Genomic DNA, 15,128 nt, shown 5'->3' with positions numbered 1-15,128 from the left:
ATCATCATGGAAGAGGCCGGCCGGAGTGGCCGAGCGGTCCTAGGCGCTACAGTCTGGAACCGCGCTACCGCTACGGTCGCAGGTTCGAATCCTGCCTCGGGCATGGATGTTTGTGATGTCCTTAGGTTAGTTAGGTTTAAGTAGTTCTAAGTTCTAGGGAACTTATGACCTCAGAAGTTAAGTCCCATAGTGCTCAGAGCCATTTGAACCATTTGAACCATCATGGAATAATGTGGAGGCAGTAAGGCAGCAACAAATGTCTTGGGCTAGAGCAGCCGATAGGTCAGACGGAGAGCGGTTTGCATCAGTAGCACCGATTGTTGTTGGGCGCGGCTCATCGCTCTTCAGAGTAATCTGAGTGCTGTGCAGTATCGGGAAAGGGTCCTCCTACACATTGTCTAACTCTACAGTCGATATTTCGATGCTGGGTTTCTCCTTTCAAGACATCACCAGCACACCACGCCCTTCTCGTGAGCAATAAGAAGGCAGGAATCAATGTAATGGATTGGCCTGTGACATTCGGTGACTTCAATGTGACTGAAAATACTTGGGACCAGTTGAAAATCCAGTGCATCGTCGCAGAGACCATGCTGTCATGCTATATGGCCTCATGTGGGCCGCAGTCGAAGAATGGTGTAGGCTTGCAAAGCAAAGTCTCTATCATCTTGCGGACAGAATGCCACGAGTCCAAGCTAGTTACAAAGCACAGGATGAAGCGACAAGGTACTGAATGTTACTCAGGTAATTCACACGTGGAAATTAAATGTGTGCAATTTCGAGTAGATTCCCTTTGTTTTAGTTATTGTTTTGTTTTTTATTCACAGCGAAGATATTTTGGTTCAAAAATGGTTGAAATGGCTCTGAGCACTATGGGACTTAACAGCTGTGGTCATCAGTCCCCGAGAACTTAGAACTACTTAATCCTAACTAACCTAAGGACATCACACACTTCCATGCCCGAGGCAGGATTCGAACCTGCGACCGTAACAGTCGCGCGGTTCCGACCTGCGCGCCTAGAACCGCGAGGAAAATATTTTATCAGTTTCATAACGTCTATCCTTTCGTTCCCTGGTTCCCATGAATGTAGGTCCACAAACCTTCGCAGATACGCAGGTGGTACAAACCTTATTTTTGGCAGTTTGTTATCTGTAATGACCACTTGAAACGAAAGATAATGCAGACTGAGATTCATTGGCAGAAACTCAAGGAAATTCAATTCACTCACGAGAGAAGTAGCCAACGAAATATTTGTTCTACCGGTTCTTGAGGACTGTTCATCAGACAGACACCCTTACCAAGTAAGATTAAGAGATATGATCCAACGAAGAGAGGTGCGTTTCGTAGAGGAATAGTTTAGTAAATGTGAGAGAGTCGCAGAATGCCCAGCTAACTCCAAGGCAGTCGCTAGAATATGAGCGTTGCACGTTATGGAGAAGGTTGTTGTTGAAATTCCGAGAACAAACGTTCGAAGAAGAATTAAGCAACACATTACATCCTCCCACATATTGAAATGAGCATATTTTAGTCCCCTTTGATGTTTGTGTAAAAAAATACCCCACAAATGTTGTATCCTATAGGATGTATTATAAAATTGTATACATTTTATTTGTTCCATTTCTTTTAAATTTTATTTGGTCATTTTGTCGTCTAATGCATATGAATATGTGACATAAAACTGTTATGTAAATTAATACTGTTATTTTGAATTGTATTATTATTCTCATTGTGCCTTTGTACATTGTATATGTATTTCTGTAAGCTTCAGGACAGTAAGGAAATTAATATCTGGGTTAAGAACACAAGAGAGACAACTGACGAGCTAGTTGGTTCAAGGAAGGACCTACTTGGGCGGTTATGATAAGTCGAATTATAATAGAAAAAACAGTAATAATCTGGAGAGAGAAGTGTTTCTGAATAGTATTCGTCGGGAGGTGAAGGTTGAAAGAAGAGAACGTGGAGACTGGTAGAACAGAAGTTCAAAGCGGGACGGAGTGGTAAGCCGATCGCTCGCGAGCGCAGTGGAAATCGGTGAAAAGTTTCATTCAGTTGTGGAGAATAGATATCTTTTAGCAGTGCTGAAAGAGTGAATGGTTTGGAGGAAACCTGAGACAGAAATTTTCAAACGGAGGACATCATTATGTGTGAGGAAAAACGAGTCGAAATTGGAACACTCTACAAGAAGGCTGTTGCAGTATTGATGCTACAGTTTACTAAAAACTTTAGAGAAGAAGAATTTACTTTGGAATCTTTGCAGGAGAGGAAACACAAGAATAGAAGACATCAGGCGAAGCAAGAACAAAAAACAAGCATGGAGATTTAGAAGATCATCGCAGAAATTACAGTGGAGAAGATATCACACAGCTATAGAACCTTCTGGAATCAGCAGCAGTCCAATTCCGACAGTCCTATTATTTCGTGACGGATTTGAAGCATCCAAACAATTTAAACTATCTAAAAGACAAACTAGAGACTGTGAACTTCACTGTTCCCAGTACTTAACGAGAGAAATTTGACCGCGCATGTTATATACAACCGTACAACGTGCTGTGATTTGTTTCTTACCAGACAGCGTTCTAAAAGTGTGGGGGCCAAACTTCCAGTCTTTTTTTCTTTTTTATTTATTTATTTTTGAGTGTATTAATAAACCGACAGCCAGATATGTGAATAAATAATTAAGCTGCTGTCATTGTTATACTATGTCTGTGTATGAATTGCTAGCCCGATACGATCCAGCCCCATAGCCATTCTGAAAACAGTTAAAGCTTGATTTTTTAAAAGTAGTTTTGTGACTAATCCACGCGCGAGGCAGTCATGAATTTTTATTTAAGTTTTAGTAATTATTTTAGTAACTGTAAAGAGTGTCACGGACATCTTGCAGCAGTCAGCGGTCCTGAGAACAGCTGGACGATGGACGCAGAACCAGAATAAATCTGTGACTTCTAACCCACCATCATTTTTGTCAGTGTCACGTAACAACAGAATCGTTATCCTACTAACAGATAAGCTGACATAAATGATTCAGTGATAGCTGATACTGATCGTTTTAAGAAATAAGTAACATTGTTGAACCGAATGTCAGGTACATTATTTCTCTCGCAGCTAGAACTATACCTTGAGACGATATAAAGAGCCGTCTTCTACTCGTTATTTGATGTTGAGACTTACATCGCCCGACATCATGAAGTGAATTTCGTAACGGCGGTACTCATTAACGTCGTTTGTCGTAGTGAACTAATTGAGATAAATATGGGTAGATTTGCATTTCAATAGTGTTTGTTGGACATGCTGAACCAGTTTTGAGAATTATAGTATTTGTTTGGTTACTTATTATTAGATTTCTTCTGTGCAGTCACGTATGTCTCCGTACATGTAGTGTTGCAAACTTGGGGTTTTACCCACTAAAATATGGTGGTTTTGACTACGTGTTTGATGTGCAAAGTATCCAGCTTTTGATAACTGGGGTATGCGTTTCGATTAAACCAGCTTTGCTAACGGGGTATGCATTTCGGTTATTAGATACGAGACACTTGTTCCGTGCAGGCACATTCGTCCCCGAACAGCTGGTATTGCCAAGTTAGTGGTTTTTTTTTCACTAAATATGGTGGTTTTGAGTGCCTGTATGATGTGTAAATTTTTCATCTAGTGTCTAATGGGAGTTGTGGAGGATTTTAAAAATGTATGAGTAGTTTTGCAGTAAAATCATTTTTAAAAACACTTGATCCATGAAACATACAGCAACAGCAGTATTTAATTTTCTAACACGTTGCAGCTCTTAACATTTATATCAACAAAACATTTATAGTACACGTCAATCTGCGTCGTTCCTGGGTCGTTGTGCTCCCGACTGTTATGCACTATAGTATTAACAAATCTCCATTTGCATTCGTAGCTTATATTACGTGGCAATTTAGGTGCGGGGAGGGCGTTGTCTATAGTTGCGTAAGATGAACGAAGAGGTCAGACCTGAACTACCACTTTGCGCCTTAGCCGTTACCGAACGTCTTTTGTACTCCACTTTGCTTTGTGTTGAGCATTGTTCGGTGTTTCCATTTCTTATTTTGAAGTCTGCCGCGGTGTTCGAATACGACTCCCACAATACAGAAGGGATCAGCGACCCATGTGACCATAAGTCAGCCCAGCTTTCGCAGAAACAGTGAACATGGGCGTTGGCTGCCAGCCATGCGGTACGTGTAAGTCCTCTTTTGTTTATGTTCGTCGCCGATTGCCAGGGCCCAGGATACGTTGTGCAAGTCATAACTGTAGCGCCGGTGTTGTGATCATTTCTTTTAGTCTGTGAATGTTGTTTTAGTGCTAACATGGGTAAAGTAAAGGCAGAGGATACACCACAATTTCATGCTGCATGGCTGCGCGGTAGTAAATTTGCAGAGTGGCTAGAAAGAGTTGAAGCTGAGGATACGAGAACTTATTGTAAATTTTGTCATTGTACTTTGTTGGCGCGTTATGCTGACGTAGTAAGCTGCTGTGACACAACAAAACCCAAGACAGCTGCAGAGCAAGAGAAGCAAAAATACTTTTCAAAACCGTGAAATGGTCTTTAGAAGTGAATCAAGCTGAAGCTTCCCTTGCATTATTTGTTTCCAGCTATTGTGCGATCATGCCACGTGATCACTTAAGTAATTTGTACAACAGTAAATTCACTAGCAGCGATGTCGCTAGAAAACTTCGAATGCATAGGCAGTTATAAAACATGTACTAAGGTCCTACTTTCTGAAAAATTTGCGGAAAGATATCGGTGATAGCGTGCATAGCATTTTAATTGATGAATCAACATGTATTAGTGTGATCAAATTTTTAGGAACAACAATAACATACTACAGTACTGCAGCCAACGCGATCATTTCAACGTTTTTGAAAGTAGCCAAACTTGAGCATTATAATGCACAGTGTATTGTAAGAGCAGTTACAGTCAGGCTTAAGGAATTCAAATTAGATCTAAACAAGCTGCAGCGTATAGCTGTAAACAATGCGAATGTAATGGTAGGTGTTAGCAATAGTGCCCATCAAATCTAGAAAAAAAAAGACATATCACATTTGATCCTTATAAAATGTGTATGCTATTCACCTCATGTTGATACTTCTGCTGCAAGTGAAACGCTGCCACGAAATCTTGACTTCTTACTTAGGGGATCATATAACTGGTTTTCGCATTCTCCAACTCGCCAACAGTTGTATCGTGATATTTATCAGACAATCAATGAAGGAGCAGAACCCCTCAAAATTCCATATGCGTGTGATACGCGATAGTTTTGCGTAGAGCCTGCTGTAACAAGAATAGCAGGCCAGTGGTTAGAGCTTAGGATGCATTTTGAAATAACTGGACTAAAAAATGAATGCTACACCTCAGAAATGCTTCATGGAATGTTTCCTGAGCATACAAATTGATTCTTTCAGATTTGCATACGGTCAATAAACATTTTAAATCCAACACAGAGGATCTAGGCAAGTTGTTAAATGACCTCGTTCTGTCAGCAGAATCATTAATGAAAAAAAACCTGTTATCCCCACATACCCCGTGAAAAGAAAATTAAATTAAGACTTAGAGAAGCACTTAGATCTCAAAACACATCTAGAATGTGTATTCTAGAAAAAAGATTGATGAATTGGGAAAATCTTAATTACATGCAGAGCAAGAACACGTCCTACGTCAAAGATGCATCCAGTTTGTCTGCCAGTTAATAATTCAGTTGCTGCAAAAACTTCCAGACAGCACTGAAATTATGAGAAAAGTTTCACTTCTTTCAGTGTCCAATGCTCTTCAGGTAGTTAAAGAGCCATTGATTCCTTCAAACGTGTAATATTTATCCTGCTGCAATAACAAAAATTGGTTCCCAGTAACAAAATTTAGCTCTTTCCAAATGGTCCAAAACCACAGACATTGTTAATTTCTGGTGTAAAGTTGTTAAATATAAAGATGCAAGTGGCAGAAACCCATTTCACGGATTGGCAAATTTGCATTGTCACGGCTAGTTTTTACCGTGGTCGAATGCAGAAGAGGAAAGACTTTTTAGCGAGATGAATGTTATTAGAAATAAATCGAAAAATAGGATGAAATCCGAAATGATGAATTCGCTGTTGTGGATTCGATTAGGAATGAAAAGGAAGGAACAATGTTGCCACAATTATAAACTACCAACAGTAGTGGTGCAGCAGACAGGAACTGTTATGGTATATGAAACATCTGAATGTACTTGATCCACTATTATCTCTGCCGCTGGTGCTGAAACTTCTGTCGGGGAAGACGTTGATGATTCCGAGCTGTTTATTTTGTCTTACGTAACTTGACTGTGACACTTATCATAATGCTGTTCTAGCTTTACATATAAGGGATAAAATGAATTGGCTCATTTTTGGCTACTCAACTTTGTCGGTGGTTAAAAAGAAACAACAATCTAGCGGATTTGTTGAACGCACAAAAAACGCAGTGAATTCTGGTGGTTTTGAATGAGCCTTTTAGTAGGAAATACCATTTCACTGTTGGCAACACTATGGATAGCCCAACTACTGCAACCTATGTCCCGTCTCAATCTGCTCGCTGTATTCATAATTTCTTTTCGTCAAGCTGTGCCACAAATTTCTTGTTTCCGCAATTCTATTCAGTGCCTTCTCATTAGTTACGCCATCTATCCATTTAATCTGCGGCATTCTTCTGTACCCTCACACTCATCTTGTCTAAAAATTTCTTCATGAAATGAGCAGCAAAATTCGGATTACCCTCGTAAAGCAGGACAAAATGGTACAATGAAGACAGTCAGCTAAACAGAAGGGGAGAACTACATCTATCCTCTATGTGGCGGAGGTACCTCTGCTATCATTATCATATACAAGTGTACCATAATTCAACAGTCGACTAATTCATTTTCAAGTTACACGGTGCATTATGGTAATTGTTGCGAAGATAATATGTTCTATGTTAAGGGCACTGCAGAGTGTGGATACGAGCCTTATTACTCAAATAACTGAAGCTCTGGTGGACTGATAATCCTAGTCAGATCACTCCAAGGATAACACAGTGTAGGCTTTCGTTCGGCCCTTTTGTAGTAGGACTTTGTCTTTTCTTACAGTTCACCGTAGCAGCACCCCCATCACACGCAATCGTCACACTTACGTGATAGCATATTGCCCAATTGCTAATTTATCTTTCACCATCTCCTGTTGCCGGCCATCAACTTGGACATCAGAGAAACTTTAAAAATCTCCAGCAGAGCTTAACACCACTTTGTCCTAATTTTGGGGTTACTTGGGCACCCTTTTACGGAAGCGTTAAATATTTTACTTAAATTGTATTACATGCAAATCGCAGTTTCTCATCTTATTACCCGATACTGGCAAAACGTAAAATAGCACATGCATTATTTTAACTGATGTGAACCCTCCAGGAAGAAGTCAATGAGATGTAACAGCTGTTGAAATATTTACCATCAACATCCACTTCAGTCCTGCAACACAATATTACTTCGTGGAACTCACGTCCTTCCAGACCAGTGTTCGACAAACCGCAGCCCGCAGGATTCTTGCGGCCAGAATCAAATATTCGGGAGGCCTGCCGTTTTCAGCCGTATTTTATAATAAAATGTATCTAACGTGGACATCTGAATCCAAATGCGTGAACTAACGTTAAGAGCTTCTTAAGAGCGTAATTTTCCTCCTCAGTAAAAAACAAAAATATTTGCAGAGGAGTTAATATTTTAAGATGAATGAATTGGTGAACTGGTAAATTCGACCGTGAGCCAAGTTGGCAACTTACACACTGAAACGCCAAAGAAACTGACATAGGCATGCGTTCAAATACAGAGACATTTAAACAGGCAGAATACAGCGCTGTGGTCGGCAAGGCAAGAGTCTGGCGCAGTAGTTACATCGGTTACTGCTGCTACAGTGGCAGGTTATCAAGATTAACTGATTAACTGAATTTGAACGTGGTATTATAGTCGTCACACGAGCGATGGGACACAGAATCTCCGAGGTAGCGATGAAGTGGGAATTTTACCGTGCGACCATTTCGCGAATGTACCGTGAATATCAGAAATCCGGTAAAATATAAAATCTCCGACACCATTGCTACGGAAAAAGACCCTGCAAGACCGGGACCAACGGTGAATAAAGAGAATCGTTCAAAGTGACAGAAGTGCAACCCTTCCGTAAATTGCTGCAGATTTCAATGCTTGGCCATCAACATGTGTCAGAGTGCTAACCAACGAAGCATCATCGATATGGGCTTTCGGAGCCGAAGGCCCGCTCGTGTACCCTTGATAACAGCACGACACAAAGCCTTACGCCCCCGCCTGGGGCCGTCAACACCAACATTGGACTGTCGATCATTGGAAACATTTTGCCAGGTCGGACGAGCCTCGTTTCAAATTGTATCGAGAGGATGAAAATGTACGGGTATTGAGACAGCCTCATGAAGACATGGACCCTGCTTGTCAGCAGGGGACTGTGCAAGCTGGTAGAGTGTCTGTAATGGTGTGGAGCGCGTGGAGTGATGTGGGGCCCCTGATACGTCTAGAAACGACTCTGACAGGTGACACGTACGTAAGCATCCTGTCTGATCACCTGCATCCATTCATGTCCATTGTACATTCCGACGACTTCGGCAATTCCAGCAGAACAATGCGGCACCCCACACGTCCAGAATTGCTACAGAGTGGCTCCAGGGACACTCTTCTGGGTTTAAACAATTCTACTGCCACCAAACTTCCCAGACGTGAATATTATTGTGCATATGTGGTGTGTCTTGGAACGTCCTGTTCAGAAGAGATATCAACCCCCTCGTTCTCTTACGGCTCTGCAGGATTCATGGTGTTAATTTCCTCCAGCACTACTTTAGACATTATCGAGTTCATGCCACGTAGTGCTGCGGCACTTCTGCGTGCTCGTGGGGGCCCTACACGATATTAGGTGGGTGTACCAGTTTCTTTGGCTTTTCGGTGTATAAGAAGCGGAGGGGTAAGTAGCGCGGCCACTGCGAGATTAAATGGTGGGAGAGGCGTAATGTTTTATTGTTTGTCTACCAGGACTGACAACTCACGAGCATGCGCGGCACGTACTGATCAGACGCTATGTTGTCAATTTTGACACAAGAGTAACATGGGTTCAGGAATGCGCAATTCAGAGACGGTCATTTTCAAATACGGTACATATTTGTAGCAAGGAACATTAAATTTATGAATGGTGTTGTAATACAACACAGTGAGTAGAAGAAAACTGGATTTTAAACCATTTGTCAATATTTGCCATTCTGTCTCATATTCAATAATGTATTTAAATGTAAGTACAAATAATGTCAACTGTAGCTAGTTTACTGGGCGCAAATAACACACTAACGTATGTAGGTTACAGTTAATATACACACATCAAAGAAAGTTTTGCATCACCTCGGTTCCGAGAGTTCTAGAACCTGTGCAGAAAACTGGAATAGAGATCAACGTAAACATCATTTCCACCCTTTTTATTGTTCACTAAAATCACACATTGCATGTTGTACCACCATACAGCGAGACCTTCAGAGGTGGTGGTCCAGATTGCTGTACACACCGGTACCTCTAATACTCAGTAGCACGTCCTCTTGTATTGATGCATGCCTGTATTAGCCGTGGCATACTATCCACAAGTTCATCAAGTCTGTTGATCGAGATTGTCCCACTCCTCAATGGAGATTCGGCGTAGATCCCTCAGAGTGGTTGGTCCATAAACAGCCCTTTTCAGTCTATCCCAGGCATGTTCGATAGCGGTCACTCTAGTCGAGCGATGTCGTTATCCCGAAGGAAGTCATTCACAAGATGCGCACGATGGGGGCGCGAATTGTCGTCCATGAAGACGAATGCCTCACCAATATGCTGCCGATATGGCTGCACTATCGATCGGAGGATGGTATTAATGTATCGTACAACCGTTACGGCGCCTTCCATGACCACCAGCGGCGTACGTCGGCAGAGGACCTCCACCTTGCTACACTCGCTGTACAGTGTGTCTAAGCCGTTCAGCCTGATCGGGTTGCCTCCAAACACGCCTCCGACGATTGTTTGATGGAGGGCATATGCGACACTGATCGGTGAAGAGAACGCGACGCTATCCTGAGCGGTCCATTCGGCATGTTGTTGGACCCATCTGTACCGCGCTGCATGGTGTCGTGGTTGCAAAGATGAAGCTCGCCATGGACGTCGGGATTGAAGTTGCGCATCATGCAGCCTATTGCGCACAGTATGAGTCGTAACACCACGTCCTGTGGCTGTACGGAAAGCATTATTCAACATGGTGTCGTTGCTATCAGGGTTGCTCCGAGCCATAATCCATAGGCAGCTGTCATCCACTGCAGTAGTAGCCGTTCAGCTGCCTAAGCGAGGCATGTCATCGACAGCTCCTGTCTCTGTGTATCTCCTCCATGTCTGAACAACATCGCTTTGGTTACTCCGAGACGCCTGGACACTTCCCTTGTTGAGAGCCCTTCCTGGCCCAAAGTAACAATGCGGACGCGATCGAATCGCGGTATTAACCGTCTAGGCATGGTTGAACTACAGACAACACGAGTCGTGTACCTCCTTCCTGGTGGAATGACTGGAACTGATCGGCTGTCGGACCCCCTCCGTCTAATAGGCGCTGCTCATGCATAGTTGTTTGCATCTTTGGACAGGTTTCGTTACATCTCTGAACAGTCAAAGGGACTGTGTCTGTAATACAATATTCACAGTCTAAGTCTATCTTCAGGAGTTCTGGGAACCGGAGTGATGCAATACTTTTTATGATCTGTGTAATACAAGGGGCAATCAAAAAGCTTCCGTCCTAAGGATGTACAGTTCAGACTAGTATGGCACTAAGGCGAAATCGCTATGAGCACTGAGGAAATCATCCCACCGACACGCCAGGTAAAACTCCGTGTTCTCCTGCGTGAAGAAGTCTGTAACTGCCTGCTGCACATCCTCGTTGAACGGGGCTCGTCGACCCTTCTAGACTTCTTTAAAGGTATCGAAGGCGTGATAATAGCGTTGGGAGAGATGCTCGAGTGTATTCCACTTGATTCGGCGTAACTTCTGCTCTACAGCATTTGCGATGTGGGGACGTGCGTTATCATGAAGTAACAACACCCCTTGTAGCACCATTCCTCAAAGGTGGATTTTCGACAGACATGCTGCCTCACACACTTTATTCATTCTCCGATGGATGTCTACTAGTGTTTGTCCTTCGATAACCAAGAAAAGAATAACAGCATGTTCGTTCTGTTTGAACGCATTTGATAATAACGTCGCCATAATTTACGTTCCAGCATTTACTGCTATCACGTCGGAAAATCACGAATGCCGCACTTGTCCCAAGGCTACATGTCGGTGGTTGTACATCCGCATCGGAGTCGCGCTACGTTGCATACAAGCTGCAATGCCCTCAAACGGAAACATTTTTATCGCCATTATGACGTCAGTACATATGCGGCCCACAGTCTCTTGAGGAAATAAGTTTGAAGACAGCTGTTCTAGATCGTTCTTTGCACGTTAGGAATGCATACTCCCTGGTTTACTGCACGCTGACGTAACTTACAAGGAAAAAAATTAAAACTTTCCGACAAGTGGGCCAAAATTGCCCGCAAAGGATCAAAGTAATCGCAGCATACGGTTCTCAAAACGTCCTTCTGCGTACGGGAATTAACCCACTTTTTTTAATGACGGCAGTTTTTTCCAGCAGCAAAATAATCCCGCTGAGAGGAGGACGCGCAGGGTGGGAGCGCAGCAGCTGGCGCAGAGCTGATTGGTCGACGGCGCACGCACTCCAGTGCCTGCAGCCGGTGCCACGCGGATGCCCCCTAAACGCCGCTTCCCCCTGCGTCGGCTCAGGCGGCGGTTTATCGCGCAACAGTTGGCGGCACTGGCAGTCAGGCGAGCGCCGGTGCTTCGGCCGTGTCTTCTGCGAGGGATTTCGGAGGTAATTTGGCATGCAGCTTTTGGCAGCTGCTGCAGACGGCGGGCTCTGTCGTTGCTTTAAATCTACTGTCAGAGAAATTCTGGGCGCTAATGAGTTCATAGCGCTGAAGACGAGATACCTTACTATTGTAATAATTCTTCAATTTTTTCTTCTTACTGTACAGGGAGTACCACTTACCTTGACGACCTCATATAACTTTTTGTCCAGCAGCAAAATAAAAAATGTATCAAGCAAATGTTGTTTAGCTACCAGGGGGACATTAACAAGGATGATTACCTTTCTTGTTCATATTTTCGCAACGGACAAAGTTATAAAAAGGCACTGATGCCTGTTAATTTCTCCCTTGTAGCTAGACAGCCTTTTATTAATACTTTCTTTAATGTGCTTCCGGATAAGAAGTTAGTTGTGGTCGTCAACATAAATGGGAAATCCTGCGCACGGGACACGTACAGGATGGCTTACGAATGGTTGACACAATTTAACACTGAATAAGAATCTTGACTGTGAGACAGGGTTATCCAGTCGACGGGTTATGCTACGTATGATCACTTTTATTTTTAGTCATTTCTACTATTTATTCTGTTGATTAAACAACCAATGGTTGTTTTATATTTGTATTTCAACGATGTTACATCCTGAATGTATTTCAGCTACTCGAAAAACCGTACACAGCGGAAACTTTGCAATAGTTAAGAATATAAAATAAAGGGATACTTTAAATACAACTAACAACAGTTAGTGCGGCATATTACTGTCATTGTCCGCTCCCGGTAGCTGAGTGGTGAGCGCGACAGAATGTCAATCCTAAGGGCCCAGGTTTGATTCCTGGCTGGGTAAGAGATTTTCTCTGCTCAGGGACTTGGTTTTGTGTTATCATCATTATTTCATCCCCATCGACGCGCAAGTCGCCGAAGTGGCGTCAAGTCGAAAGACTTGCACCCGGATAACGGTCTGCCCGACGAGAGGCCCTACTCTCACACGACTGTCACTCGGAAAGTTTGTTTCGGCTGTGCAGTCCTTTGCAATAAAAAAATAAAATAAAAAGACAGCCAGGGTTGCAAATAAAACAGATGTTTATTCAGTAGGTGCTCGGTTTCAGATTAATGCCCAATTTCGAACCAACCAAGGCTTCCAAAGTTAAATATACGTCGCAAATATCATTAAATGATACTGGTACATGTAGGTTCGGTCCGAAGTGATTCACTAACGATCTTCGGTGGTGTTCACATGGAACCGGACTTATATTTTTCGGGATAATTTATCATCTTTGGAAGCCTTGGTTGGTTGGAAAATGGATATTATCCTGAAACCGTTCACCTACTGAATAAACATCAATTTCATTCCCAACTCTGGCAGCATGTTTGCTTCACAATTCAGTAAGAGTTGCTGTCCGATAACATGGATTTGTTTTAAATATTGCCAGCCCATATGGCGTATCATATCCGTGACACCTCCTCCATATTTTGTGATAATACAAAACGAGCTGCCCTTTTTTCGACTTTTTCGATGTCCTCCGTCAACCCTAACTAACACGAATCCCACACTGCACAGCAATACTTCAGAAGAAGGCGGACAAGCGTAGTGTAAGCAGTCTCTTTAGTAGCCCTGCTACATTCTCCAAGTGTTCTGCCAAAACATCGTAGTTGTTGGTTTGCTTTCCCCACAACACTATCTATGTGATCGTCCAATTTAAGTTATTCGTAATTGTAATCCCTAAGTACAGGGTGCTTCAGAATCCCTAAGTACAGCGTGTTTCAGAAAGGAGTTAACAACCTTAAAAATTCATACAAATTTACTGAAAGAAGATATAGAGCTGGGTTTAGTGTTATTTTGTAGGGAAATACATCACGTTTTTTTAACTTAAACTAAGGATGTTATATGTGCCTTCCAATGGTTATCCTGCACACATCCCATCGGAAGTTAATTTCATCCCAAACTCGTTGTAGCATTGCAAGTGTAACTTTCTCAGCGGATGCGTAAATTCTTGCTCGAAGTTCAGGTAGAGAAGCCGGCACAGGAGATACAAACACGATATCCTTGTAAATCCCCATAAAAAAAATCAAGTGTTGTCGTGTCTGGGGAACGTGGGGGCCGTGCAATTGGCGCATCACGGCCAGTCCACTGACGTGGAAAGCTGTCACTGAGAAACTCCCGGACGTCATCCAGGTAGTAGCTTGACGCACCATCTTGCATGAAGTAAACATTTCGTTCTTGGTCATCCTCATCGATCTGTGGTATCAAAAATTGTTGTAACATATCAAAATACACTATAACGTTCTCTCACGGAAAAAAGGGGCCATTAACAGTTCTTGCTCAATGCACAAGAAACGTTAAGTTTAGGGCTATCACGAAAATGTTGCAATGTTTCATGTGGATTTCCACTGCCACAATTCCTTTAGTTATGTGTGTTAACGTTGCCACTTAAGTGAAAAGTCGACTCGTCAGAAAAGATGATTTTGTCCAAGAGATGTTCATCCTCATGTAACCGATTTAACATGTCCGCACAGAAGTTCCTTCGAGCAATTTAATCAGTGTCTTTTACTGCTTGTAGGATTGTCAATCTGTACGGTTTCAAATGCAATCGGTTTCTCAACGCACACCAAACAGTTGTATGTGGGATGCACGGTCGGTCAATTCCGTACGGCTGTTGACAAAACGTTGCCTCACTCGCTCAACGACGTTATCAGATGTGTTTGGAAGACCTGACGATTTCCCGTGTTTCATCGAGTACCCGTTTTCGACAAAACATTTATGCCACTCATAAATTGTAGGCATGCTGGGAGGATCTTTAGCGTACTTGGTACGGAAATTACGCTGAACCGTTGTCGCCGACTTCGATTTTTCAAACCAAACACACAGTTCGAACTCTCGGGTCCAGTGAAGGCAGCGCTAGCGCTCCTTAGGGTGCGATTATGCACTAGCGAACTACGCCAGACAAACCTTGATGTACTGGGTGATCAAAAAGTCAGTATAAATTTGAAAACTTAATAAACCACGGAATAATGTAGATAGAGAGGTAAAAATTGGCACACATGCTTGGAATGACATGGGGTTTTATTAGAACCAAAAAAGGAAACAAAGCATTACTAGCCTCGTGAAAGATCTCTTGCGCGCGTCGTTTGGTGATGATCGTGTGCTCAGCCCCCACTTTCGTCATGCTTGGCCTCCCAGGCCAACAGACCTCAGTCCGTGCGATT

At 42.8% G+C, this 15,128-nt stretch overlaps 1 protein-coding gene across 1 annotated transcript in view; it reads right to left on the bottom strand.

The window, feature by feature from the left end:
• The window catches only part of LOC124789758 (prohormone-1-like), a 310,220-nt gene that overhangs the window by 136,078 nt on the left and 159,014 nt on the right, over positions 1-15,128 (bottom strand). The gene's annotated exons all lie outside the window — the stretch shown is intronic.

Source organism: Schistocerca piceifrons, chromosome 3 (genome assembly GCF_021461385.2).
Source record: "Schistocerca piceifrons isolate TAMUIC-IGC-003096 chromosome 3, iqSchPice1.1, whole genome shotgun sequence".
Classification (NCBI taxonomy): Eukaryota; Metazoa; Arthropoda; class Insecta; order Orthoptera; family Acrididae; genus Schistocerca; species Schistocerca piceifrons.
This window is presented reverse-complemented; position numbering and strand designations above follow the sequence as displayed.